The sequence below is a fragment of the Hypanus sabinus genome, chromosome 7 (assembly GCF_030144855.1).
Source record: "Hypanus sabinus isolate sHypSab1 chromosome 7, sHypSab1.hap1, whole genome shotgun sequence".
NCBI lineage: Eukaryota > Metazoa > Chordata > Chondrichthyes > Myliobatiformes > Dasyatidae > Hypanus > Hypanus sabinus.
In genome coordinates this window covers 47,406,189-47,434,064 of record NC_082712.1, presented here as the reverse complement: position 1 = coordinate 47,434,064, position 27,876 = coordinate 47,406,189, and the positions used below count along the sequence as shown (strand labels likewise).

General features: G+C 42.4%; 1 protein-coding gene across 1 annotated transcript in view; it reads right to left on the bottom strand.

Annotated features, from left to right (window-relative positions):
- LOC132396761 (SH2 domain-containing adapter protein F-like) overlaps positions 1-27,876 on the bottom strand; it is a 116,769-nt gene that overhangs the window by 65,555 nt on the left and 23,338 nt on the right. The window lies entirely within an intron of this gene.

Sequence of the window (27,876 nt, the reverse complement as noted above, 5' to 3'; positions counted from 1 at the left end):
ATCAGTAGCTTTTTTTGTAAAAAAGAAATCCCATTACTACTTTTCTTTCCTATTGTAAGATCTTTCCTTCCTGGTTATTCTCCCCCCAATCTGCCTTACTACACTCTTTTCCATTAACTCTCTCTTCTTTATTGCTCTCTTCATGTAACTTGGAACTTGCTTTGATTCCCTCAATCACTAACTATTCCAACTGTGCTGCAACTCATTTAGCTGAAAAGTTAACTTTGGTTTACTCTCCCTATATGATACACAGTCGGATGAGTATCCCACGACAATCTATCTAAAATGTCCACTGTCCCAAGTATTTGTATTTCTATTATTGTACCTCTACATCTGCTGTTATCTATGCAATTGTTTTGCCTCATGGCACTGTACAATGTACAGTTCTGGCTTTGGGCGCTGACATGTTTGTCCAGCGACTTCACTGCTGCTAATGACATGCATCAGTGATATCAACTTGATTGCAACTTGAAAGACATGGCCTTGAGGCAAGCCCAATCACGGGTAAATACAAAAGCTACCTTCCTCTATTTGAAACAAATTGAAGCTGGCAATAAACTTTCACTATTAACTTGAAATTCCCTCATGATCAAACTTGCACTAAATTTAAATCATAATGCCACTAACTAATTAGGTATTTTGTTTTCTATGAGCAGTTTGTAGCTAGTGCTTCAATTCTCCATATGAAAACAATTGCAGTTCCAAATTTACTGCGGCTAAAAATAAGTGCTTTGCTAGTAGAAACATCAATGAACAGCCCTTTCTGGTTCTCCACTGATCTGTAAACAAAGCAAACTGACTGTGAGCTAATATCAGGTTCCTAGTGATTTGTGACTGCACTCTGCTTCAGGTAATTTGCAATGACATGTATTACAGATTGCATTTACCCATGTATTTAAACAGTGGTTATTCCAGCTGTGATGAAATCCAACAATTCTGAGGGTTTATCTTGAGAATATTTAATGCAGTATTTAAACCAGAAATCTACAAAGAAACCTCAATAAATAGGAGGCTAAGTGCTCCCTGCTGCGTTATACAAGCGATATAATGGTAGCTGAAAGAAGCTTGCCAAATCCAAGTGTAATGATGAAATAGAGCTCTTGCTAAACATGAAGTATTAAACATGTTTCTTTCTGTCCTAATTTCCTTCATGTTTCTCTGCAAGAGACAGAAAATAGAAATTCTAAGTTATACTTGGGCCACCTGGAATAGAACGTAGGCTAATCAATAAGCACGCTGGCCTGGCATTTGGTGCAACGCTATTCCCCCAGGTTCAATTCCACCAATTTCTGTATGGAGTTTGCACGCTCGCCCCGTGACCACGCGAGTTTCTTCCCACATTCTAAAGATGTAAGGGTAAGCATGCTGTGTCACCGAAAGCATGGCCACACTTGTGGGCTGCCCCCAGTACATCCTCCGATTATGTTCATCGTTGATGCAAAACACACATCACTGAATGCTTTGATGTACATGTGACAAATAAAGCTAGTCTCATCTATAACAGAAAATACACCAACCAGATTTTAATATTTCTCTGGATCTAAATAAATTACCATGCACCTTTACCAGTTCAATCACCATGCTATATGCACAACAGATGGAAAAAAAGTCTGGTCTTTTTATTTTAGTAGATTTTAAAGAAGCTTCGAAAAATACCTATATCAAAGTCTTTGGCAATCAATATCAATACCCTTTGGTTCAAGTGCAGAGAATATACACCAAGCTTAGAGGTACAACAGGATGAGTGATGTTTCTATTTAGTGACTGACACCGACCAGTTCTGGCATGCTGTATTTACATTGATCAAAAACCCTATTAAAGACAGACAGGTTGAGAAGACCACTTTCAATACCAATTAGATTTAACTAATTAAATGCCAGAGCAAATACTATACTTTATTAGGAGTCTGAAGAGATTTGTTATGTCAACAAATACACTCAAAAACTTCTACAGATACACCATGGAGGGCATTTGGACAGGCTGCACCACTGTCTGGTATGGGGGGAGAGATAATGCACAGGACCAAAGAAGCTGCAGAGAGTCGTAAATTTAGTCGGCTCCATCTTGGGTACTAGCCTACAAAATACCCAGGACATCTTCAAGGACCAATGTCTCAGAAAGGCAGAGTCTATTATTAAAGATCTCCAGCCTCCAGGGCATGCCCTTTTCTCACTGTTACCATCAGTTGGGAGGTACAGAAGCCTGAAGACACACACGCAGCGATTCAGGAACTGCCTCTTCCCCTCTGCCATCCAATTCCTAAATGGACATCGAACCCTTAATACTCTACCTCACTTTTTTAATATACAGTATTTCTGTTTATTGTATGTTTTTAATCTATTCAATATACATATACTATAATTGATTTATTTTTTTTCTTTTCTGTATTACATATCGCAGCGAACTGTTGCTAAGTTAACAAATTTCACGTCACATGCCGGTGATAATAAACCTGATTCTAATTCTGATTCCAAGAAATGTAAAGAATATGACACAGCTGTAAATCTGTCTAGAGGAGGCCATCCTCAAGAACTGAGTGACCATGCAAGAAAGGGACAAGTGAGGGAGACCACCAAGAGGCCTATGATGACTCTGGAGGAGTTACGAACTTCAGTGGCTGAGATGGGAGAGTGCGCATACAACTCTGGTCAGGCTGCCCCTCTAAACTGGGTCGCTGGAGAAGAATGCCACTGTGATGTCAACGGTCACCCTGAGTGAGCTGCAGAAGTGAGTGGCTGTAAATGGAAATTAAGTTCATGGTTCAACAATCTCCAAGGCCTTGCACAAAAAGGGTATTTATGAACGAGTGACAAGAAGTCCTGGATAAAAAAAAAGCACATCCTTGCTCATAAAGACTTTGAAAAGCAGCATTCAGAAGTTGCTGCAAAGATGTGGAAGAAGGTATTGTAGTTGGACGAGAATAAAGTGGAACTTCTTGACCTCAATACTAAGCACAACACTATTATTGCGCATCAGCCAGGTAACACCGTCCCTACTGTAAAGTATGGTGGAAGTAGCATCATGGTATGAACATAAGCAATAGGAGCAGGAGAAGCCCATCTGGTCCATTGAGTCCACTCCATATGGGGATACGTTTCATCCTGGAAATCTGGTCAGGATTGATGAGAAGATGAATGCTGCTAGGTACAGAAATCCGGGATTAAAACATGCTAGTTTCTATCAGAAAGCATAAATTGGGGAGGAAGTTCATCTTTCAGCAGGACAACGACCCAAAGCCCTCTCCAGAGCAACCATGGAGTAGCTTCAGATGAAGAAAACTGATACCCTTGAGTGGGCCAGTCAGAGTCCGGACCTTAACCCGATCAAACATCTTTGGCAAGACCTCAAGATTGTCATCCACTGCTGCAGCCCAACTAAGCTGGCATAGCTTGAGGAATTTTGAAAGGAGGAATGGGCAAATCTTGCTCCATCATGTTGTACAAAGCTAACAGAGACTTATCCAAAGAGTTTACTAACTGTAATAGCTGAGGGATGGTTCAACTAGGTACTGAGCAAAGGAGGATGAATATTTCTGAGCTGCTGATATTTTAGTTTTGAATTTTTAGTTTTTCATGTGTTACAATTTTCTCTTTTTTTGGGTTCTACTGTGGAAAATAGGAGCATGTGATTCACAAATAAAAATTCTCAGTTAAATTGAGTAACATACCTGGTTGTAATACTCATTTATTTGAGCAAAAGGTTGGGGGGCTGAACACTTGCACAAGGCACCATAGGTCTAAGTGCTTCTCAGATGTTAGATATTATCTGATAGACATTCAGAAAATAAAATGAGACAAATCGTATAAATTTCTAGTTACATTGCATCTGGAGTAGTGCTTTCAATCTTTTGTTCTACATTACATGAATGCTGTATTAGTCAGTGAGTTACAATATACATCATCAGAACAATTTGGGGCAACAAGCTCAAAGTTATGAAAAGAAAATCCATAAACCATGCTAGCATTCCATCAGTGAAGGCAATGGAAGGAATGATACTTGAAAAGTCAAATTATTAAACTGAAACGTTTTCAGAAATGGGATAAAACCTCAAATTGCATTTAAGCTGTCGAAAGGTCATGTCATAAAGACAACTGCATGTTAAAGGTGGAAACATCATCTCTTTCCCAAAATTCCAATGGAATTAGGTCCATTAAAATTTTCAAAACTGATGTTGATATGTGTTGAAGGGACATCCAGAGGCCAGAAATACAGGAATGGAGCTACTTGAGAGGGATACAAGGCCACAGAATGTTTGAAATGAGATGGATGAGGGCATGGAGAATTTTCAATGAGGATTTTAAAATCAAGCTGTCATCTAGCCCGAAATTAATGCTGGTCAGCAAGCACAGGGTGACAGGCGGAGAGAGTTAGGACATGAGCTGCCGCATTCTCAATGATTTCAAGTTTCTGAGAGTTGTAAAAGGCCTGTCAGAATTACATGGGAGAGTGGAAGGTAGGTAACAAAAGAGGTTTATGAGGGTCTTGAAAACTATTGAGCAAAAGACAAAGATGGAGTCAGTTGTACGTCATGGCTGGAATGGGAAAGCCCAATAACAGCATAGATGAAGCCCGAAATTCAAACCTGATATGAAGTTTGTAAGATTTCTCATTTAAGCTTGTACAGTTGCCTGAAAGGATATAATCAATGGTTAGGAGATAGAGTTTGTGATGGGGATAAAAATTGATGACTTCAGCTTTGGGGAGATTATCTGGTCATCCAGGGTTGCATCTGGACAAACATCTGAAAAACTTAGCATAGGGAGGAAACTTGATATAGCAGCAAGGTAAAACAGTGTTGATACAAATGCTACATTGTCCGATGGAAAGTGTGTCATGGTCATTAAAGAAGTTTGAATAATACAAATCTCCAATAACATTCGCATTCAAAATTAAAATGTAGCAAAATACACCATAAAAAGAGAACAAAAAGTTCCTGACCTATCAGCTCATCCCTGTTTTAAGAGTGCTCCTTGCTTGATACCTTTACCTGGACACCATACATGAAAGCTGCATAAACAGTGATAATTAGGCTGTGCCCCAGTGCAGCCAGTATCAGTTCATTTCAGCATCCCCAAAGCATGAAATGTCATCCCTACGATGAATGGTCCATCATAAAAAGTAATAAAAGGCAGCAAAATCAGCATCAACATTACACAAAGACCATCAAATAATTAATATTTACAAATACAAACCATGAACACAATCTAAACATAATCATCTCCCCTTCCTTTGTATGGTGACTATTATCTACAAGAAATAATCAAAACTCACAATGCATTTTCCTTCTTCTATTCTGCTCTGGCTTTCTTCTCTTTCAATAGGCAGGATTTCAATTTATTTTCTGATGTGGGCATCTGCTATGTCCCATAGCAAACTAAAAGCACAAATCCCTCAAGTTTTCTTATAGATCAGGTACATTAAGCTTGTTAAAGATTTTTTGGCACTGGGAAAGTGACCCAGATATTTCACTGCAGGGCACAACACTTAAATGCACTATACAATTCCACTTTATCTGAAAACAAGTGCCATCACATTCTCCACACACTGTGCACATAATAGGTTTTGGGAAACACGATACTCAACTTCTGTCCTCCTTACATTTGAATGTGCAGGCACTTCTTCACATCTTAAGCCCATGGCCACTAATTCTAGATACCTCTATTAGAGTTAAAACTTCTTATCCATACTTTTTTTTAAAAAAAGTACATTTATCAAGCTATTTCTCAGCTTCTGTCTCCCCATGCCCTCTTACAACCTTCCCCTTGTATCCACAATTCTTCTCTGATCTCAGTCTCGTCCTTACTGGCCCCATACAATTCTTTTCCAAAATATTGATTCTCACCAGTCACTCCAGCCTCCAATCTTGCCTTCTTCCCAAAAACCTACCTTTCCCCAGTCTAATCTTCATCTCTAAAATCCAACCAAACTTTCAATGGAGTTAGCCAAGTTTAAAAGTTAATCACATGAAAATCTCATTGCAAATCAGAAATGTCCATGTGTAGATCTGGTCTTGACTTAATCAAATCTGACATCAAAACTAATCCTTTGCCCACATGCTATGCTCCAATTAAAATAACTCAAAAATAACAAATATAACACAGGAAGAGGTTGTATTACAATATGGTAACACATGACATGGAAAACAAATGGACTTTTTAAAACGGCTGATTCAAGAGATGTGCAGTTCAATAAAACTATGTTTTGCAGCTAAAGAGGATATAAGATGTTCAAGTGGAACCCTTCATCAAAATTAATGGCATAATAGAAATCTGATTTTAGATGCCCTGACACAACAAATTATAGAACACCATTTCAGACTGCTTCAAGCAGATAATCTGACGCTAAATCACAATCTTACTGGATACGGGAATTGTTTTGAGGGGTAAGAGAAATCTATTCACCTTTAACAAATTGGAGTCAAGATACATTATTTCATTAGAGTATCACAAAGATTATTCTGCTCCACTTACTCAATACAATCAGAACAGAACTTAGAAACATTAAGTTCTGAGAACTAAAAACTTCTAGTTTATAAATACAAACTGCCATTGTAGGGAAAGAAAGGAGGAGCAACAAACAATCTGCCAATTTCTTTGGCAAGGACTCCCCACCGCGCACTGAAGACCCCTTCTCCTGTCTTCAACCCTCCTCCTCCTCCCGGACAACCTGCCCTGGACCTTTTCATTGCCAACTGCTGATGGGACATTAACCATATATACTTCACTACTCCTCTCTCCTATTCCAACCTCACTCCTTCCAAACACTCCACTCCCTCTGCACTAATCCTAACCTTAACATCAAACCCGCTTACAAGGGAGGCGCCATGGTAATCTGGCAAACTGACCTCTACATTGCTGAGGTCCAGCAAAAACTATCAGACACCTCCTTTCACTTACTACTCAAACAGGACCTCACTAAGAAACACCAGGCCATTGTCTCCCATACCATCACTGACCTTATTGACTCTGGGGATCTCCCATTCACCGCCACCAACCTCGCAGTTCCCGCACCTGCACCACCCGTTTCTATCTCCTACCCAAAATAAAAAAAAACCTGCTTGTCCAGTTAGATCCATTGTCTCAGCTTGTTCCTGCCCCACTGAGCTCATATCTGCATACCGCAACTCTGTTTTGTCCCCCGGTTCAAACCCTTCGCAGCCACATCCGTGACACCTCACATGCCCTTCATCTTTAAGGATTTCAGGTTCCCTAGCCCCCATCATCTTATTTTTACTATGTTTGTTCAGTTCCCATACACCTCCATCCCCCACCAGGAAGGCCACAAAGCCCTCCGTTTCTTTCTGGACACCAGACCCAACCAGTTCCCCTCCACCACCACTCTCCTCTGCCTAGCAGAACTTGTCCTCACTCTAACTAATTACTCTTTTGGGTCCAATCCACTTCATAGAAACATAGAAAACCTACAGCACAATACAGGCACTTTGGCCCACAAAGTTGTGCCGAACATATCCCTACCTCAGAAATTACTAGGCTTACCCATAGCCCTCCTTCAAACAAAAGGGGTAGCCATGGGCACTTGCATGAGTCCCAGTCATGCCTACCTGTTTGTTGGCTATGTGGAACAGTCTATGGTGCAAGTCTACACTGGTGACCATCCCACACTTTTCCTACGCTACATCGACTACTACTTTGATGCTGCTTCTTGCACTTATGCCAAACTCTTCAATTTCATCTACTTTGCCTCAAACTTCTACCCGGCCCTCAAATTCACCTGGTACATTTCCAACATCCACTTCCCCTTCTTGATCTCACTGTCTCTGCTTCTGAAGACAGCTTATCCACCAAGGTCTATTATAAACCAACAGATTCTCACTGCTACCTGGACTATACCTCGTCCCACCCTGCTACTTGTGAAAATACCATCCCCTTCTCTCAATTCCTCCACCTCCACCGCGTCTGCTCTCAGGATGGGGCCTTTCATTCTAGAATAGAGATGTTCTCCTTTTTCAAAGAAGGGGGCTTCTCTTCATCCACTGTCATTGCTGCTCTCAACCACATCTCTTCTATTTCACGCACGTCTGCTCTTACCCCATCCTCCCACCATGCTCCCAGGGATAGGGTTTCTCGTCTTCACCTACCACCCCACCAGCCTCCTCGTCCAGCACATAATTCTCCAAACCTTCCACCACGTCCAACTGGATTCCACCTCCAAACACATCTCTCCCTCCCCCTCATTTTCTTCTTTCCGCAGGGATTGTTCCCTACGCAACTCCCTTGTCCTTTCATCCCTCCCCACTGATCTCCCCTCCTGACACTTATCCTTGCAAGTGGAACAAGAGATTCACCTGCCCCTACACCACCTCACTCACTGCCATTCAGGGCCCCAAACAGTCCTTCCAGGTGAAGTGACCCTCCACCTGTGAGTCTGTAGGGGTCATGTACTAAGTTCAGTGCTCCTGGTGTGACCTCCTGTATATCGGTGAGACTGGATGTAGATTGGAAGACTGCTTTGCCAAGCATTTACACTCCGATCATCAGAACAAGTGGGATCTCCCAGTGGCCACCCATTTTAATTCCACTTCCCATTCCATTATGTCCATCCATGGCCTCCTCCACTATTGGGATAAGGCCACACTTAGGTTGGAGAAACAACACCTTGTATTCTGTTTGGGTAGCCTCTTACCTGATGGCATGAACATCGATTTCTCAAACTTTCAGTAATGCCTCCACCCTCCTCCCTTCACCATTTTCCATCCACTTGTCCTTTCATGTTACCTCCATGCCCGCCCATCACTCCCTCTGATGCTCCTCCCCTCCCCCCCTTTCTTCTATGGCCTTCTGTCTCTTTCACCAATCAACTACCTAGCTCTTGGCATCATTGGAGTATAAAAGTTGCATTGTTTGCTGTGTAACCAAAACTATGTAGTCAGCTTTGAGCTTGCTATTTGCTATGCATGTATCCAATTTAGTAGGAGAATGAAATCTTAAGAATGTAGAAGATAATGTGGGGTGTTAATGAGAGGTAGCTAAGAGATGTAGATTAGAACATGATTAAGTCAATGGATAGAAACAATAGTGGCGGATGTACATGTGATACGCAACTGTAGACCGATTGGATATGCTAATGCAACTAAACCAGGAGATTGCTATAAAAAACTGCTATGTACAAGGATCAGTGGGCAATCGGCGACTAGCTCACTGACTGTCTCAGCTTTGATTTGCAAATTAAAGTTTAATACTTCTTGAAGCATCTTCTGCGTCTCCTGGTCATTTGTGGGGCACGAGAAACCACGACAAAATTGGCGACCACGGCAGGACCAGAAAGAGACCCGCGGAAAGGAAACGGCAGATTGGGGACACTTTCCAGTCCTCTAGGGACCCCCACAAGGCTAAAAGAATAAAGGGTGCACCCAAACAAAAGGTAAGCGCTTTTTGTGACAATTTGGACTAAGAATTCTGTTGGCTTTGGGGAGGTCTTGGAATCTCAGAAGTGTGGAACCACTGCCGAAGTGTCTCCCCGGTCCAAAGAATCTGGCAGAATTGGGGGTTAACAGGAGGCTCAGAGGATTGATCAGGAACACTACAGTGAGGGTAAGTACAAATAAGTTATAAGAAGTTAAGTGAAGAAAAATTCCACGTGGTGTTGGTAAGTCCCTGTGGATACCGCTTCATATAAAACGAAGGTCTGAACGGCCAGGGAAAGGAAAAATAGAGAAAATCCTCATGGATTCCGCCTTAAGAGATAAGGGTCTGAATAGATGAGGTGCATAGAGAAAATCCCAGTGGATACTGCTTCGTATGAAACGAAGGTCTAAACGGGCAGGGAAAGGAAAATAGAGAAAATCCTCGTAGATACCGCCTTAAGAGAGATAAGAGTCTGAATAGATGAGGTGCAAAGAGAAAGTAGAGGTCTGTACTGGCAGAACAGAATAGGAAACAAGGACAGTCCAATATATAGTTTAAAGTGCTGGTAGATAGACAATAGACTAGGCATAGAATTAGAATAAATAATATTATCCTGTAAACGAACTGTGAATCTCTGAAATACCTTAAAAAGAGAGAACAACATGACAGGTAAAGGAATGGCAGTAGAGATTCTGAGCAAAAAAAACATCCCGGTAAATAAATATGAGATCACAAAAACTTCAGAAAAATGGGAAAGAGAACCAAAAACCTGGTCACAAAATGGCCAAGAGAAGGAACGTTTAATGTAAGCTTGTGCAAAGAACTGAAGACACTAATTAAAAATTACAAACCAAAAGATAAATCTAAGAAAAGAGGGCAAAAAAGAGAACGAGAAATGGAAATGCTAAAACCCTTCAGAACGGAGGCAGAAAGGCTGAGGAGGACAGGTAGAATATTGATTACAAGCGAGGAAGACACTAAGGTGCTGGAGAAACAGCCTGTTAGAGAGAGAGGAGGGTACGGTGAGAAGCTGGCTTCGGCTCCATACCCAGATGCGACAGAAACAGAAAAGCCCCCTCCCTATAATGAGGAAGGAACCCCTAAGCAGTGCCCCCTGCTGACGGGAACAGTAAACATGCAGGGAGAAGTACAAGTTTGGGATAATGAGGAGGAAAAAAGACAATACGAGAAGGAAAAAGCGGCGATATGGAAGGAGATACAGGCAGAAAGGATAAAGGTGGAACAGGCAAAGAGAGAAATGAAAGAAGAGACTGAACTGATGAAATACTTGAGAGAGGAAAAGGAGTATGAGGAGTATCGGTTATACCATAGAAATAAACAGACTAGAAAAGAAAGTGGCTCATCAGAGCAGGAAGAGCTGAGGCATTCAAGAGGAAGTGGAAAAAAGATAGGAGATGAGAGTCATGGAGAAACACAAGAGAGAAGGAAATCAAGCATGAGTAAGGATCATGAGGAGTCCCTGCCACAGGTGTACAGACACGGACAGGAAGAAAGAGAAGGTGACTCATTGGAGGAGCAAGAGTTAATTGGAGAGAGAGAGGATGCGAGAATTTGTGGGGAAGAGGTAGGAGGCAGAAGCCTAGAAGAGCAGAAGGAGGCGGTAGGGGACTGACTTGCGGAAGTAGAGAGAGAGCTAGGTAAGTTATTGAGAGGGGATTGCTAGAGGAGATGCGAAAAATACTCCAGGGGCCAACCAAGTATTGAATCAAGACAAAAAGGAAGGTCTCCACAGGGAGACCAAGGGAAGAAGAGGACCCCAGAGAAATTTGTGTGGGAGGCAGTAAAGACATACCCTGGGACAGATGGGGAGTCAGGCGAGGAGGGGAGCCAGGGCAGGTGGGAAGAAGGAGGAAGAATAATGCCATTGTTAGTTAAAGGATCAGGACAAGTGCAGTATATCCCTTGGGGATCCCAGGACCTAGAAGGGCTGAAAAACACTGCCCAATCTACATGAAGAAGCAGGGAAATGGATTAGAGCCTTTGAAGAAGAAACGGCGGGATGATTATTGGCTATGGGAGATTTGAAGACACTATTGATAAGATTGATGGGAACCTCCAAATTTAACGAACTAATGGAAATGGCTGGCATAGTATACTCAAACGACCTGAGAACTGATGGAGATGGGTTTGACAGAGTGAGGCAGAGGGTATGGCAGGCCCTCAGGAAGCTTTATCCACCCAGAGTAGACCCCGAAGCCTTAAAGGGAGATCCACTGGGAGATACTGAAAACCCAGCAGCCTATGTAGAAAATCAGTTGAAAAGGTGGAGACTGGAGACTGAGCAAGAGGTGGAAAATAGCTTATTTATCACCACACTGTTCCGACATAGCATTTTGGATGCAATGCCTCCTCAAGTAAAATCCAAACTGGAGGAAGTGGTTGGGCTAACGTCAATGACCCCACAAGAATTTAGAGACCACGTAGTCCATGCGGTTGAGAAGTGCCGGAAAGACAAACGAAGGTTGGCTGAGCAGCAGGAAGAGGTGCAAAGAAAGTTAATACAAATGCAGCTCGAAGAACTCAAAAAGAAGGAAAAAGGGAAAATCAAAAAGATGCTGCCAGCAACCACCGGTCCGAGTACAGCCATCGAACTGGACAAAGCACTGCTATATGGAGGAACCGATCATACTGTAAGACAAGGGCCGGAAAACCCCATGCCAATAATCAACTTCTTTGGAGGAGCATTCCCACAAATGCCCTATCAGGAACAGACTAAATTCAAACAGCCCAGACAGGACAGGAAGTCCCAAGGAGGGGAACAGAGGAGCTATGGGCAGAGGGGACCAGTGAGGAGACAGGGGGAAAGAGAGGTAGAGAGATTGTGCTGGGGATGTAATCAGCCAGGTCACATGAGAAGAGATTGTCCGTTTACGCCATGGCCTGACACACACCAGCAGGAACCGATAAGAAGGGAACTAAAGTTTAGCCAAGGACCAGCCCCCACAGGCCCAAGCGGACCTGTGAACCCCTGTGCGAGGTATTGGGGTGCCCCAAGAACTCCAGTGGGAAGGGACATTACCCAATGATAACAAGGGAGGCAGACGAGGAACCCATTGTTCAGGTTATGTTAGAAGGACAACTGACAACAATGATGATAGATACTGGAGCCACGTACACTTGTGTACAGCCACAGTATGCCCTTCACCTTCCCATGTCAGGAAAGTTTATTAAAACGGTAGGGTTCTCGGGGAAAACACAGTTGACACAGTGCACGGCTCCAGTGCAGTTGAGAATGGGAAATAAAGGAATTGTTTTGCCGGTGCTAGTATTTAAAGGAACTCCAATTAACTTGTTAGGCAGAGATGCCTTATTGAAACAGGAATTAAAATTAGAATGCACCAGAAATGGGCTAAGTGTGGAAAGAGCAGGGGCTCAATTGATAGTGTGAGAAGACAAGAAGGCTAATGTCTTTTGGATAGGAGACGTCGCAGATCAGATTCAGGAAACCTGGGAAAAATGGGAAAAGGGCGTTCAGGCTATATTACCCAGGGCTGTAATGCCCAAATCTGAGCTACATTGTACAGTGATTTTTGACGAGACTCAGAACAGGGAGTTAGAGGAGAGATGGCACCTGGAGGCATGTACCCAACTGCACCTGGAAGGGGAGGCTGTGATAATTGGATAAATGGCAGGGCTGTCTTACACAGAGAGATTGGAGAGATTGGGCTTGTACACACTGGAATTGAGGAGATTGAGAGGGGATCTGATTGAAACGTTTAAGATAATTAAAGGATTGGATAGGATTGAGGTAGGAAATATGTTCCAGATGTTGGGAGAGTCCAGTACCAGAGGGCATGGATTGAGAATAAGAGGTCAGTTATTTAAAACAGAGTTGAGGAAAAACTTCTTCTCCCAGAGAGTTGTGGAGGTGTGGAATGCACTGCCTCGGAAGACGTTGGAGGCCAATTCTCTGGATGCTTTCAAGAAGGAGCTAGATAGATATCTGATGGATAGGGGAATCAAGGGATATGGGGACAAGGCAGGGACTGGGTATTGACAGTGAATGATCAGCCATGATCTCAGAATGGCGGTGCAGACTCGAGGGGCCGAATGGTCTACTTCTGCACCTATTGTCTATTGTCTATTGAAAGCAAGGAGCAGCTTTACAAGTTAAGTGGAACACCTTTTTAGAAAAATGGTACAGGATACTGGAGGCTGCGCCCCATGTAACGTTGTTGATAAACAAGGGATATCAGTCTAAAGACTGAGGACTCTTAGTTAAGAGTGCTGAAACTGTAAGTGTGGAGGAAAATCACGCCAGAGGTGTGGATATCAGAAGACAACAATTGGATTAAAATAATGGTAAGTGTAGACATGGTAGGGACAGTGAGAGAGGTCAAAATAACTCCCCAACCACACATGCCTTTGCTGGGAAAGGAAAGAGGCCAGCAGAAAGATAGAAGGTTAGATGAGCTGCCATCTATTCTGTGGTCACAGCATGACACAGACGTAGGGAAAATAAAAACAGCTAGTCTGGTGGAAATAAAGCTGAAAAGGGGAGCAATTCCACCCAGGAGACCACAATACCCTCTAAGACCAGTAGCAGAAGCTGGAATAGCATCGACAGTGCAGGAGTTGCTTGAAATAGGAGTGCTTAAAAGAACAAACAGTCCATGCAATACCCTGTTGCTGCCGGTCTTAAAAGCAGATAAATCTAAGTGGAGATTGGTGCATGATTTGCGAGTGGTAAATGATGTGGTAGAGGACTGGCCAGCGGTAGTCCCCAACCCACACATGCTTTTGACTAATGTTCCACCAGAAGAAGGAGCTAGATAGATACCTGATGGATAGGGGAATCAAGGGATATGGGGACAAGGCAGGGACTGGGAATAACTTTTCAGTGATTGATTTGTGTTCGGCTTTCTACAGCATTCCTCTAGCCGACCAGTGTCAGTATCTGTTTGCATTTACTTACAGAGGTGCTCAGTATACCTATAGCAGAATGCCACAAGGATTGAAACATTCACCACACGTTTTTAATCAGGTGTTGAAGGCAGACCTAGAGGGCATACCATTGGAATATACATTGTTACAGTATGTGGATGACCTGTTGATTTGCTCCCACAGTAAGGAACAGTGTGAGCAGGACACTATAACTCTGTTAGAGAAGCTGGCGCACGTAGGTCAAAGTATCCAAAAAGAAACTGCAACTTTGCACGCAGCAAGTGGAATATTTAGGCAGGGTAATATCCAAGGGAGTGAAGGTGATAGCACCAGATCAGATTGAGGCAATAACTAAGGCCCCAAAACCCCAGACTGTAGGGCAGATGACGACGTTTTTGGGAATGGCAGGGTACAGCTCAGATTGGATAGGAGAATATGCTGAGATTGTGGCACCTTTGAGAAAGATAATGAAAGAAGCAGGACATACAAATTTGAAGAACGGCTTACAGTGGAATGAAGAGGCAGAAATAGCTTTCAATACTATTAAGCAGGAATTGCAGTCAGCACCAGCATTAGCTTTGCCTGACTATGAGAAGGTTTTTCATTTGTATGTATCCAACCTACAGGAGGGTTATGTCACAGTGGTTCTAACACAAGAGACAGGCACAGGAAAAGCAAAGCAGCATATAGCATTCTACAGTACGAGAATAGATGAGGTGGCACAGGGGTATCCACCCTGTTATCAGGGATTGCCTGCGCTATACAATGCGTATGAAAAGGCATCAGCTGTAACCCTGGGCTATCCTGTGACTCTGTACACACACCACAAAGTAGCAGAATTGCTGGAAAGAGGGAAATCTGTGCTGACGCCAGCCAGGATAGCAGCGTATCAGATGCTCTTGACATTTCCAGACATAACTATACAGAGATGCACTACCAGTAATATAGCCGATTTTGTCCCTTTGGGCTATGAAGGAGAACCCCATGATTGTGTAGGGAAGACGATGGCATTTGCCAAATTGAGAGCAGATTTACGGTCAGAACCACTAGAGGATGCAGATAAAAAGGTTCTGTTTGTAGATGGTTCTTGTTATAGGGATTATGATGGAAATCATGCAGGGTTCTCAGTCGTGCAGCAGGATCAGTCGAGCTATAAGATTATTAGGATGGAGTCCTGTCCCCAACCATGTTCCGCCCAACTAGCAGAAATCAAAGCCCTGACAGCTGCATGTGAAATGATGGAAGGTGAGAAAGTAGACATCTATACTGATTCAGCATATGCTCATGGAGTATGCCATTTGTTCGGGGCAGTGTGGAAACAGAGAGGTTTTAAAAAAAGCAGTGGAGATCCCATACAACATTGTCAGCAAATTCTAGACTTAATAAAAGCCATAATGAAACCTAAAGCTTTGGCTATAGTAAAATGCCAGGCACATAAAAAGGGAAATGATGTAATAACAAAGGGAAATCAAGCTGTGGACGAGGCAGCCAGAAAAGCGTCTGGGTGTACATCAGCTGTCATTGCCCCCCAGGTAAGCCTAGCTCCAGAACCTGTGGTAGAGGACCTAATTGAAATACAAGGTAAGGCAACTTTGGCAGAACAGACAACGGGGGGCCAAGCAGAACCCGGAAGGCTCATGGAGCATGGAAGACGGTTTGTTGGTAGCACCCACCCCTCTACTGACGATTCTGATTTCAGAAGCGCATGGGATTGACCATTGTGCAAGGGGGGGAAGTGATAAAGAAAATAAAGGAGGATGGTTTTTGGTCACCTTATTTACAGGCTTCAGTGGACTTTGTCTTGTCACAGTGCGAGGTATGCGCACAGAATGCAGGGTTTGGACATCAGTTATTTGATTGGTTAGAAAGTAGACTCGGAGGATGGGGAGCATGGCTGACTAAAAAGGCAATAACTGTCAGTATTGTATTGTTGAGCTGTGCACTTGTCCTGTGCTTCCTTGTCTCAAGTCTCTTGTAGCGCGTGCTGCAACCAAACAATTTCCGATGCTCGTGGCAATTACTGAAGTAAGCTTAGTGGAGAAAGAAACACCGGAAATGTATCGTTACAGCCTACAACACCTGCAGGATGAACAAGAGCAAAACGACAGTGTGGGAGTAGATTGTAAGGGCTTCTAAGTTTTTTTTCCCGTCTCAGGTACAAAGGGACAGGGTTTTGGCTCAGCGGCCCAGGGTAAGAGGGAGAGAATATTTTGAGGTCTTGGCGCAGAAAATTATAGTTTAACCCGAGATTTGGGAGTAAGTGCTTGAGTTTATTGGGGCTTTTGTGCGCGGACTCTTAGCCTTCTTTCTCTGTGTGAGACCCTCTGGGTCAGAAAGGGGGATATATTGGAGTATAAAAGTTGCATTGTTTGCTGGGTAACCAAAACTATGTAGTCAGCTTTGAGCTTGCTATTTGCTATGCATGTATCCAATTTAGTAGGAGAATGAAATCTTAAGAATGTAGAAGATAATGTGGGGTGTTAATGAGAGGTAGCTAAGAGATGTAGATTAGAACATGATTAAGTCAATGGGTAGAAACAATAGTGGCGGATGTACCTGTGATACGCAAGTGTAGACCGATTGGATATGCTAATACAACTAAACCAGGAGATTGCTATAAAAAATGCTACGTACAAGGATCGGTGGGCAATCGGCGACTAGCTCAATGACTGTCTCAGCTTTGATTTGCAAATTAAAGTTTAATACTTCTTGAAGAATCTTCTGCGTCTCCTGGTTGTTTGTGGGTCACGAGAAACCACGACAACTTCATCCCTCCCCGTCCAAGTTTCACCTATTACCTGTTATTTCTTTCTCCCCTCTTCCCACCTTTCAAATCTACTCCTCAGCTTTTTTTCTCCAGTCCTTCCAGAGTTTTGGCCTGAAACATCGACTGTTCTTTTTTTCCATGGATGCTGCCTGGCCTGCTGAGTTCATCCAGCATGTTGTGTGAATCTGCTGGAGGAACTCAGTGGATCGAGAAGAATCTGAGAGAGGAAAGGGATAGTCAATATGTTGGGTTAAAACCCTGCCTCAGCGTAAATGACGTTTAACTGGAAATTGGTCCATGTTGCACAGTATGTTAAAATCACTGACACAGATTTATTGATGACCAGCAAGTTACTCAAGTTCAGCAGTCACATGTCAAAGGTCCTGTATCTTTCTCCAGCATGCTCCTAAGAAAAGGCTTACTCCCTCTACATATATCCAATACAGTATATTGGAATGATAATCAACAACCTTCAGATCCATTATGTGCCAGGGAGGTCAGCCTTGCCTTAACATGGAAGCAATGCATTTACAGGTTGGATCACTCTGAGGAAAACTAAGTTTGCCAAGATTCCTACACTCTTACGAAACCATAGCCCAAATTGCCTGCATAAAAAAAGGATTAATAATAATAAATCAATGGGGGGGGGGGAAGTCAGTCTTTGCTATTAGCTCAGGACGATTGAAGCCTTCAGAAATGCAGGTGGGGGGTGGCGACTGTATAAAACACAGTGTTTCATCTTTAGCGCACTGAAAGAAATTGGTGCTGCCAACATCATCTTCATCATTTGCCAGTTTTCTGACAAAAAAATGCCAGCAAGTTATGCTAGTAACTAGTAGAATAGGTTATAGAGAAACAGTCATTGCACACAGCAATAATTTGAAGTGGATTCTGACGTCTTCCCCCTTCCTTCCTGAAGAAGGGTTTTGGCCGGAAACATCAACAGTTTTCATTTCCATAGATGCTGCCTGACCTGCTGAGTTCCTCCAGCATTTTGTAAGTTGCAATAACTTGAATTCATAATTATAATTAAATTCCAAAGCAAATTTAAGAATCTTATAATCAAAAGCTCACTTTCATTTTACCCATTGTGACAGTCTTTCAAATTGGTTTGCTGGCTCTATGACATGCAAATCTCCCATGAGGCTTAGGAAACACTGATCTTGCATTCATGTGAGCTGCAAGTGACTACGTTGTCCAGCTTTAGTCCTGGAAGACTTTTGCGGTCTCTAGCCTCCATTATAAGGAGTTAGGGATGGCCTCTGAAAAACAGCGTGGGATTGCCTCCGAACAGGCAGAGTAGGGGAGATAGGTTCACACTTTGGGAGAGGGCAACCCTTTCTAACAGCACATTACTAATGTTACTGCTCCAACAATGGGGTGGACAATTCACTATCTGCTACGACTCAGATCCTACATTGCTACAGCCCATTTCAACACATCTAAATCATTATTACATGGCAAGACTCCTTCCTCATGAGAAGTTGCTACTTCCAGGTAGCAATAAAATGAACAACAAAATATGCTACAGGAACAAGCGAGCTGTGCAGCATCTATAGAGGATCTATGGAGTAGCATCTAAATAATTGATATTTCAAGTCCTGATACAAGATTTCAACTCAAAACTTTAGAAGTTCCTTCCCCCGCCCACCACAAATACCTGCTGAGTTCCTCAATATTGCTCACTGCTCCAGATTTCAGCATCTAAAATCACTTGTGCCTAAATAATAAACAGAGCCTCAACTGTAGCATGTCGAGATGGACACCATAAACTAAAAGCCTCTCCGAAAGTACCAAGGATGGGGCCCATCTCTGTTCCACATGCTGTCAAGCAGACTAGTCAATAAATCAAACTTCCACTTTCTTCACAGTAACCTCTCCAACTAAACCTACTCTCCTAGTCCTCATGCAAGTCCTAAAAACTAGGACTAACAAACGGGAGCGTTGCAGTGTTCCCCATCCCTCTGATCTGACTCAACCCATTACAGGTGGAGTGTTATAGGTGAGCAGTTTCAAGTTCCTGAGTGTCAAAATTTGACAGGATCTATCCTGGGCCCAACATATTGATGCATTTACAAAGAAGGCACGACAAGCTATATTTCAATAATAGTTTGAGGAGAATTAGCATGTCACCAAGGACACTCTCAGATGTCTACAGATGTACCATGGAGAGCATACTAACTGGTTGTATCACCATCTGGTATGGAGGGGGCCACTGTACAGGATTGGAAAAAGCTGTAGAAAGTTGTAAACACTGCCAGTTTCATCATGGGCACTGGCCTTCCCAGCATCCAGGACACCATTAAAAGGTGATGCCTCAAAAAGCCAACATCCATTATTAAGGATCCCCATCACCCAGTACATGCCCTCCTCTCATTGCTACCATCAAGGTAGCGGTATAGGAGCCCAATGACATACACTCAGCGTTTCAGGAACAGCTTTTTCCTTTCCGTTATCCATTTTCTTTTCTTTTTTTCTGCATTACTTTTAATTTAATTTTCTTTTTTATATACAGATGCAAAAGAAGGTTGGGAACCCTTTACAATTACCTGGTTTCCTGCATTACACATAAAAATGCGGTCCAATCTTCATTTAACTCACAATAATAGTCAAATAACAATCTGCCTAAACTATTAACACACAAACAATTATACAACCTATCATCAAAAGCGAGTACAACATTCAAACAATCACAGTCTAGGTTCAAAAAAGTATGCAAACCTCTCCAGTAATGCCTCCCTCAAAAGCTATTTGGAATCAGGTATTCCAATCAATGAGATGAGGTTGGAAATGTGGGATGTAGAGGAGCCCTGCCCTATATAAAAAGTCACACTAAAGACAGGTTACTTAAAGAGCCTGCTCTTCTCAAGAAAGAGGTGTTTATATGCACCATGCCTCGATCAAAACAACTTTCAGAGGACCTTAGAAGAATTGTAGAGATGCATGAAGCTCGAAAAGGCTACAAAAGCATTTCTAAAGACCTGAGTGCTCATCAATCCACAATAAGGGAAATTGTCTACAAATGGAGGAAATTCAGTACTGTTGCTATTATCCTTCGGAGTGGGCGTCCTACAAAGATCACACCAAGAGCACAACGTGCAATGCTGAAGGAGGTGAAAAAGAACCCAAAGGTAACACCAAAAAATCTGCATAAATCTCTAGAACTTGCTGAAGTCTCTGTTCATTTCTCCACTTTAAGAAAAACAATGATCAAGAATGATATTCATGGAAGGATACCGCAGAGGAAACCACTGCTCTCCAAAAAAAAAATTGCTGCACATCTCAAGGTTGCAAAAGACCACCTGGATGTTCCACAATGCTTCTGGGACAAAGTTATGTGGACAGACAAAATAATGCACACTGCTATGTTTGGAGGAAAAAGGGCACTGCACACCAACACCTCATCCCAACTGTGAAGCACGGTGGAAGGAGCATCACGGTTTGAGGCTGCTTTGCTATTTCAGGGCCTGGACAACTTGCAATTGTTGAAGGGACAATGAATGGAAAATTGTGTCAATACATTTTACAGGAGAATGGCAGGGTAGCTGTCCATCACTCAAATCTTAATGGAAGTTGGATGATGCAACAAGACAGTAACCCAAATCACAAGAGTAAATCCACAACAGAATGGTTTAAAAAAAAAGAAAATTCATGCCTTGCAATGGTCAAGTCAGAGTCCAGACCTTAACCCAATTGAGATGCTGTGACATGATCTGAAGAGGGCTGCTCATGAAAAGTATCCCAGAAATATTGATGATCTGGAACAGTTCTGTATGGAGGAATGGTCTAATGTATAAAATTCTAAAGGGATTGGACAGGCTAGATGCAGGAAAATTGTTTCCGATGTTGGGGAAGTCCAGAACAAGGGGTCACAGTTTAAGGATAAAGGGGAAGCCTTTTAGGACCGAGATGAGGAAAAACTTCTTCACACAAAGTGGTGAATCTGTGGAATTCTCTGCCACAGGGAACAGTTGAGGCCGGTTCATTGGCTATATTTAAGAGGAAGTTAGATATGGCCCTTGTGGCTAAAGGGATCGGGGGTATGGAGAGAAAGCAGGTACAGGGTTCTGAGTTGGATGATCAGCCATGATCATACTGAATGGCGGTGCAGGCTCGAAGGGCCGAATGGCCTACTCCTGCACCTTGTTTCTATGTTTCTATGTTTGCCTTTGTGCAACTCTGATTAGCAGCTACCAGAAACATTTGGTCGAGGTTATTGCAGTTATTAAATACAAGGACTCACGTATTTTTCTCCAGCCTGGACTGTAAATGATTAAACAAGGTGTTCAATAAAGACTTGAAAAGTACAATTGTTCTTGTGTTATTAGTTTAGACAGATTGTGTTTGCCTATTATTGTGCCTCAGATGAAGATCAGACTACATTATATGAGTAATTAATACAGAAAACCAGGAAATTGCAAAGGGTTCACAAACGTTTTCTTGCAACTGTACTTACTGTAATTTAGTTTTTATTTTGTATTGCAATGTTTTGAGTTGCCACAAAAAACAAATTTCACGATATATGTCAGTGATATTAAACCTGATTCTGTTTATATGCCTGCACAGCTTTCACTGTGCCAGTACTGGCCCTTGGCACTTCCTCTCTGCAGCGGTATGCCCCTGCTAAAATAACTGATAAGAGTCGAGCATTTATCTCCTGATTAAAACAAAATTATGAGCATGATGCTGGTAGGTCCAAGGCATTAAGGAGAATGTTCAGCAACGTGCAGGTACATATAGACAGATTGTTACTTTGCGGAAAGACATATTAAAGATCAAGTTCCACATTTAATACTGCATAAACTGAGAAAAGACCTAAATTACCTCAGCACCCATAGAACAGGCTAACTGCATTTCAGTCTCTCGAGCCTTTAGCATAAAATGTGTCCCTTCTGGGTTGTTGGCCCAACATACAAGTGACCTTTGTCTCAATAGTTGGATTGTTGTGCTGTTGTACAGGAGGGAGATATATCTGAGTAGTCACTCCCCAAATGCAGTCTTCAGATAGTAAATGGGTGACCACCACGAGAAGTCAGCAGTCAGTAGTCAGTGCAGTGCTCCTTGTGGTCAATGCCCTCAGCAACAGGTGAGGGCTGTAGCTGAGGGCATTGAATACTGCTTGGGGGCGGGTTGACATTGAGCACAGTAGCAGCAGCCAGGCCAGTGGCACTGTGACTGGCTCCGTGATTCAAAGAAGGGTAAAATCAGTTAGAGAATTAGCGACAGAAGAATCGAGAGTTCGGGGGACGGACAGGAATTTCTGCGGCTACCTAAGAAACATCAAGATGCTGCGTTGCCTCTCAGGTGCTAAGGTCCGGGATATCGCAGAGTGGTTGCAAAAATTTTCAAGGGGGAGGGTGAGCAAACAGAGGTAATTCTTGTGCAGAGAGTTTGCTAAGAGGCTGAAGAGCAGGACGTCCAAGGTAGTAACCTTTGAATTACTCCTGGTGTCTCATGCTAGTCAGGGCAGGAATAGGAAGATTATTACAGATAAATGAGTGGCTGAGGAACTGATGCTGGGGGCAGCTTTTCAGGTGTTTGCATCATAGAAATCTCTTCTGCGCAAGGGTGACCTGTACAATAAAGACGGGTCGCACCTTAACTGGAGGGGAACCAATGTCCTGGACAAAAGGTTCACTAGTGCAACTCAGGAGTGTTTGGCAGGAGGATGGGAACCAGAGCACCAGGTCAGAAAGTGGAGGGATGGAGAGGAAGGTAGATGTCAGAGCTAGTAAAAACAGGCAGGAGCAAAGTAATAAACATGATAGTTTGAAGTGTGTGAAATTTATTACCAAGGTCATTACGGGGAAAGGTGATGAACTTAAGAGTATGGATGAGTACAAGGGAACAATGAAGTTGTGGCCATTGCAGAGACCTGACTGAGGGAGGGAAGGAATGGGTGCTTAAAGTCCCCGGGTTTTGACATTTTAGAAAAGAGAAAGAGGGAGGTAAAACAGGTGGGTATTTGCACTACTAATCACAGCTGCATTCTGAGGAGACATAATGGAGGGCTCGACTACTGAGACTATATAGGTAGAATTCAAAAATAAAATGCCAAGGTAAGAGAAACTTTGATGTTGAGGGAGGTGATGAATTTAGTCAATAAGAAAATGGAAATGTATGTAACACTTGGGAAGCTAGAATTAAACAAAGCCCTTATTTTTATATAAAAAAAGATAGAGAAGAACTCAAAGGAATTTAGAAAGCCATGATGGACTATGAAAGGTCCATGGTAAGAACCATTATAGAGAATTCCAAGGCATTCTATACATACATCAAGAGCCAGAGGTTAACAAGGGAGAGGATGGATCCACATTAGGAGCAAAGGATGTGGGTGAGGTCCTTAATGAGTACTCTATATCAGTATTTGTCAAGAAGGACATGGAGGATAGGGAGGTCAGTGCCAAGGGTATTTAAATGCTAGGGCATTTTGCAGTAAAGGAGGATGTAAAATTGAGTCTCTTAAAGAACATTAAATTGGTTAAGTCCCTAGAGCCTGATGGGATATACTCAGGTTATTGAGAGGCAAGTGATGAGATTGTTGGGGCTTTGATCAATATCTTTGTAACCTCCTAAACACAGGTGAGGTCCTAGAGGACAGGTGAGTAGCTAATGTTGTTCCATTGTTCAAGAAGGAACCAGGGATAAACCTGAAAACTGCACTTCAGTCAGTCTCATGTCAGTTGTAGGGAAGTTGCTGGAGAGAGTTCATTGGAATAGGATTTTTGAGCATTTAGAAAATCACGGCCTAAGTAGGGAGAGTCAGCATGGCTTTCTACGGGACAAGGTGTGCCTTATTGAGTTTCCGATGAGGTGACAAGACTGATTGATGAAGATAGAGCAGTGGATGTCATTTACATGGATTTTAATAAGATATTCAACAAGATCCCAATGGGAGGATCATCCAGAAGATTACGATGCATAGGTTCAGTGGTGCCTTGAGCTTGTCCAACAGGTCTGAGATTTTTTTGCTCACTGTGTGCTTGACAGTGGGGATGGTAGGAAGGATGAACAACCAAACTGTGGCACCATAGATTAGGGAGCCATTCAAGAAGGAAGAAAAGAAATGTAGTGGTAATTGGGGATACTATAATCAAGGGAATAGGCAGAGTTCTCTGTCGCGAGGATAGAGCGTCTCAAAGGCTGCGCTACCTGTCTGGTGCCCAGGTTTGGGACATCTTATCTGACCTACAGAGGAATTTGCAGTGGGTGGGGTGAAATCCAGTTGTCGTTGTCCATGTGGATACCAACGACATAGGTAGAATGAGGAAAAAGGTTCTGCTGAAGGAACTTGAGCAGCTAGGGACCAAATTAAAAAGCAAAACCAAAAAAGGTAGTAATATCTGGATTATTACCTGAGATACATGCAAATTGGCATAGGGTCAAGAAGATTTGCGATAAATGCATAGCTCAAGGATTAGTGTGTGAGAAGTGGGTTTGAATTTATGGGTAATTGGCACCAGTATTGGAAAAGGAGAGAACTGTACCAATAGAGTGGGCTCCACCTGAACCGTGATGGGACCTGGATCCTAGCGAATTGTATAACTAGGGCTGTGGATAGGGTTTGAAGTTAAATAGTATGGGGGTGGTTCAACAGATTAGAGAAGTATGGGTTAAGTAAAAAAGAAAATAAAAGATAAAAAGGAGAAAAGTAAGTGGAATGAAGAAAAGTCAAGTGCAAAAGAGTAAAAGATTACAAAATTTTTAAATCACAATGAGTTTAAGGGCACTTTATTTGAATACCCCATAGTATTCAAAATAAGGTCAGTGAACTTGCAGCTCAGATCAGTACAAAGAGGTATGATTTAGTGGCCATTACAGAGACGTGGTTGCAGGGTGGAGAGAATTGGGAACTAAATATTCAAGGATTATCAGGTAATAAGGAAGGTTAACCAGGAAGCTAAGTGAGGTGGGGTAGCAGCTTAAAGATGAGATCAGGGTGATAGTGGGAAACAATACATGATCTAAGGGGCAGAATGTTGAATCCATCTGAGTAGAGATTAGGAATAGCAAAGGGGGGAAAAAAACATTGGGAGTTGTCTCTTGGCCACCGAATAATAACATTATACTGGCACAGGCAATAAACAAAGAAATATCTGAGGCATGTAAGAATGGAACAACAGTTATTATGGGGGACTTCAACTTGCACATAGGTTGGGTGTATCAAGTTGGCCTAGACAGTCTTGAGGAGGACTTCATAGAATTCATCTGTGACAGCTTTCTTGAACAGCATGTTACTGAACCTGCAAAGGGATGTGTCATCTTAGATCTGGTCCTGTGCAATGAGACAGGTAAAATTAGTGATCTTATAGTTCGGGATCCTCTTGGAAAGAGTGATCACAGTACGACTGAGTTTCTCATACAAATGGAGGTTCAAACTAAAACCAGTATATTATGGAGACTACAATGGAATGAGGGAGGATTTGGTTAGTGTAGACTGGGAACACAAGTTATATGGTGGGATGGTTGAGGAACAGTGGAAGACTTTCAAAGAGATTTTTCACAGTGTACAACAAAAGTATACTCCAGTTAAAAGCAAGGACAGTAAGGTTGAGGAGAGACAGCCTTGGATAACTAAGGAAATATAAGTAGGCATTAAACTAAAAGCTCGTGAATACAAAGCTGCCAAGAGTAGTGGGAAACTGGAAGTTAAAAGGCAAGGACCTTAAATAATAGCTATCACTAAAGAGGTAGTGTTGAGCAAACTTGTGGGCCTGAAGATAGACAAGTCCCCAGGTCCTAACAGAATGCATCCCGGGCTACTGAAAGAAATGTCAGAAGTGAAGCTTTGGTGATGATTTACCAAGATTGTCTGGACTTTGGGCAGATCCCGGAGGACTGGAAGATGGTGAATGTCACACCACCTAAAGGATTTAGGCAAAAGGCAGGTAACTACAGGCCAGTTAGTTTAACATCCGTAGTTGAGAAAATGCTTGAAGATATCATTAAAGGAGAAATAGCGAGGCATCTGGAAAGAAATGAATCCATCAGGCAGATGCAGTATGGTTTCAGCAAAGTTTGACAAACTTACTGGAATTCTTTGAGGTTATAATGAACGCAGGGGATAGATGGGAACAGATGGATGTTATTTACCTGAATTTCCAGAAGGCATTTGATAAGGCACCACATAAAAAGACTTATCCATAAGATAAGGATGCATAGAGTTGGGGGGTCGATGTATTAGCACAGATAGATTAGTATGCCACAGGGGCTGGACCTGCAACTGTTAATGATACATAATAACAAACTGGAAGAGGGAAACGAGTGTAATGTATCTAACTTTGCTGATGATACTAAATTGAGTGAAAAAGCAAAGAAGATACTGAGAGTCTGCAGAGATATATATAGATAAGTTAAGTGAATGGGCAAGGGTCTGGCAGATGGAGTACAATGTTGGTAAATGCGAGGTCATCCACTTTAGAAGGAAAAATGAAAGAGCAGATTATTATTTAAATTGTAAAAAATTGCAGCTTGCTGCTGTGTAGAGGAATTTAGGAGTGTTTCTGCATGAATCACAAAAGGTTGGTTTGCAGGTACAGCAGGCTATCAAGAAAGCAAATGGAATGTTGGCCTTCACTGCGACAGGGATTGAACTTTGCGGTGCAGACTCAAGGGGCCGAATGGTCTACTTCTGCACCTATTGTCTATTAAGAGCAGGGAAGTTATGCTGCAATTGTACAGGGTACTGGTGAGGCCGCACCTGGGGTACTGCATGCAGTTCTGGTCTCCTTACTTGAAGGAGAGTATACTGGCTTTGGAGGCGGTTCAGAGGAGGTTCACCCAGGTTGATTCCAGAGATGAGCGGGTTAGACTATGAGGAGAGATTGAGCTGCCTGGGACTGTACTCATTGGAATTCAGAAGAATGAGAGGAGTCCTTATAGAAACATATAAAATGATGAAAGAGATAGATAAGATAGAGGCAGGAAAGTTGTTTTCACTGGTAGATGAGACTAGAACTAGGAGACGTAGCCTTAAGATTCAGTGGAGTAGATTTATGATGGAGATGAGGTGGAACTGCTTTTCCCAAAGAGTGGTGAATCTGTGGAACTCCCTGCCCAATGAAGCAGTGGAGGCTACTTCAGTAAATAGATTTAAGACAAGGTTGAATAAATTTTTGAATAGTAGGGAAATTAAGTTATATGGGGAAAAGGCAGGTAGGTGGAAATGACCAGATCAACCAAGATCTTATTGAATGATGGAGCAGGCTTTACAGGCCCAGATGGCCTACTACTGCTGCTACTTCTTATGTAAAAATACCGTGGCTCCAGGAGCAGGCCAGCAGTGGGATATCCTACAGCAAACTCATCATGGGACACTATTAGCTTTTTTACCGGGGCAATGATGGAATATTCTTCACTTCATAACTGTCAAGCAGATTGGCACTATCCAGAAGGAATAGCATGTTTGATCGACATCCATCAATTATCCTAAACATTTTGGCACTGTGACTAGAGAGTTTATCATCTATACGCACTGTTACTCACTTGATTGCTCTGGTATACTCAGTATTAAGATTTTATTCGTTTTGGTGACCATATACAAAACTATTGTATATTATCATCATTTTATTTAATTCCATTAGCCAAAATATGTAATGTTTGTAAATAGTTTAATCATGTTCACATATGAATTTTGAGAAGAATTACAAACCATTTATTCAGAAAAACGTTTTTCTGCTTCAAAGTCAAGTTGCTCACAACATAAAGATATTAATGAATGCACAGTTAAATAGGAAGTCTAACTATTTAACTTACACAGCCAAGGATGTTACAGTAACAAACAGATCTGGAGTGCAAGGTGATAGTGCAGTAACAGTAAATACAAATCAGAATTGGATT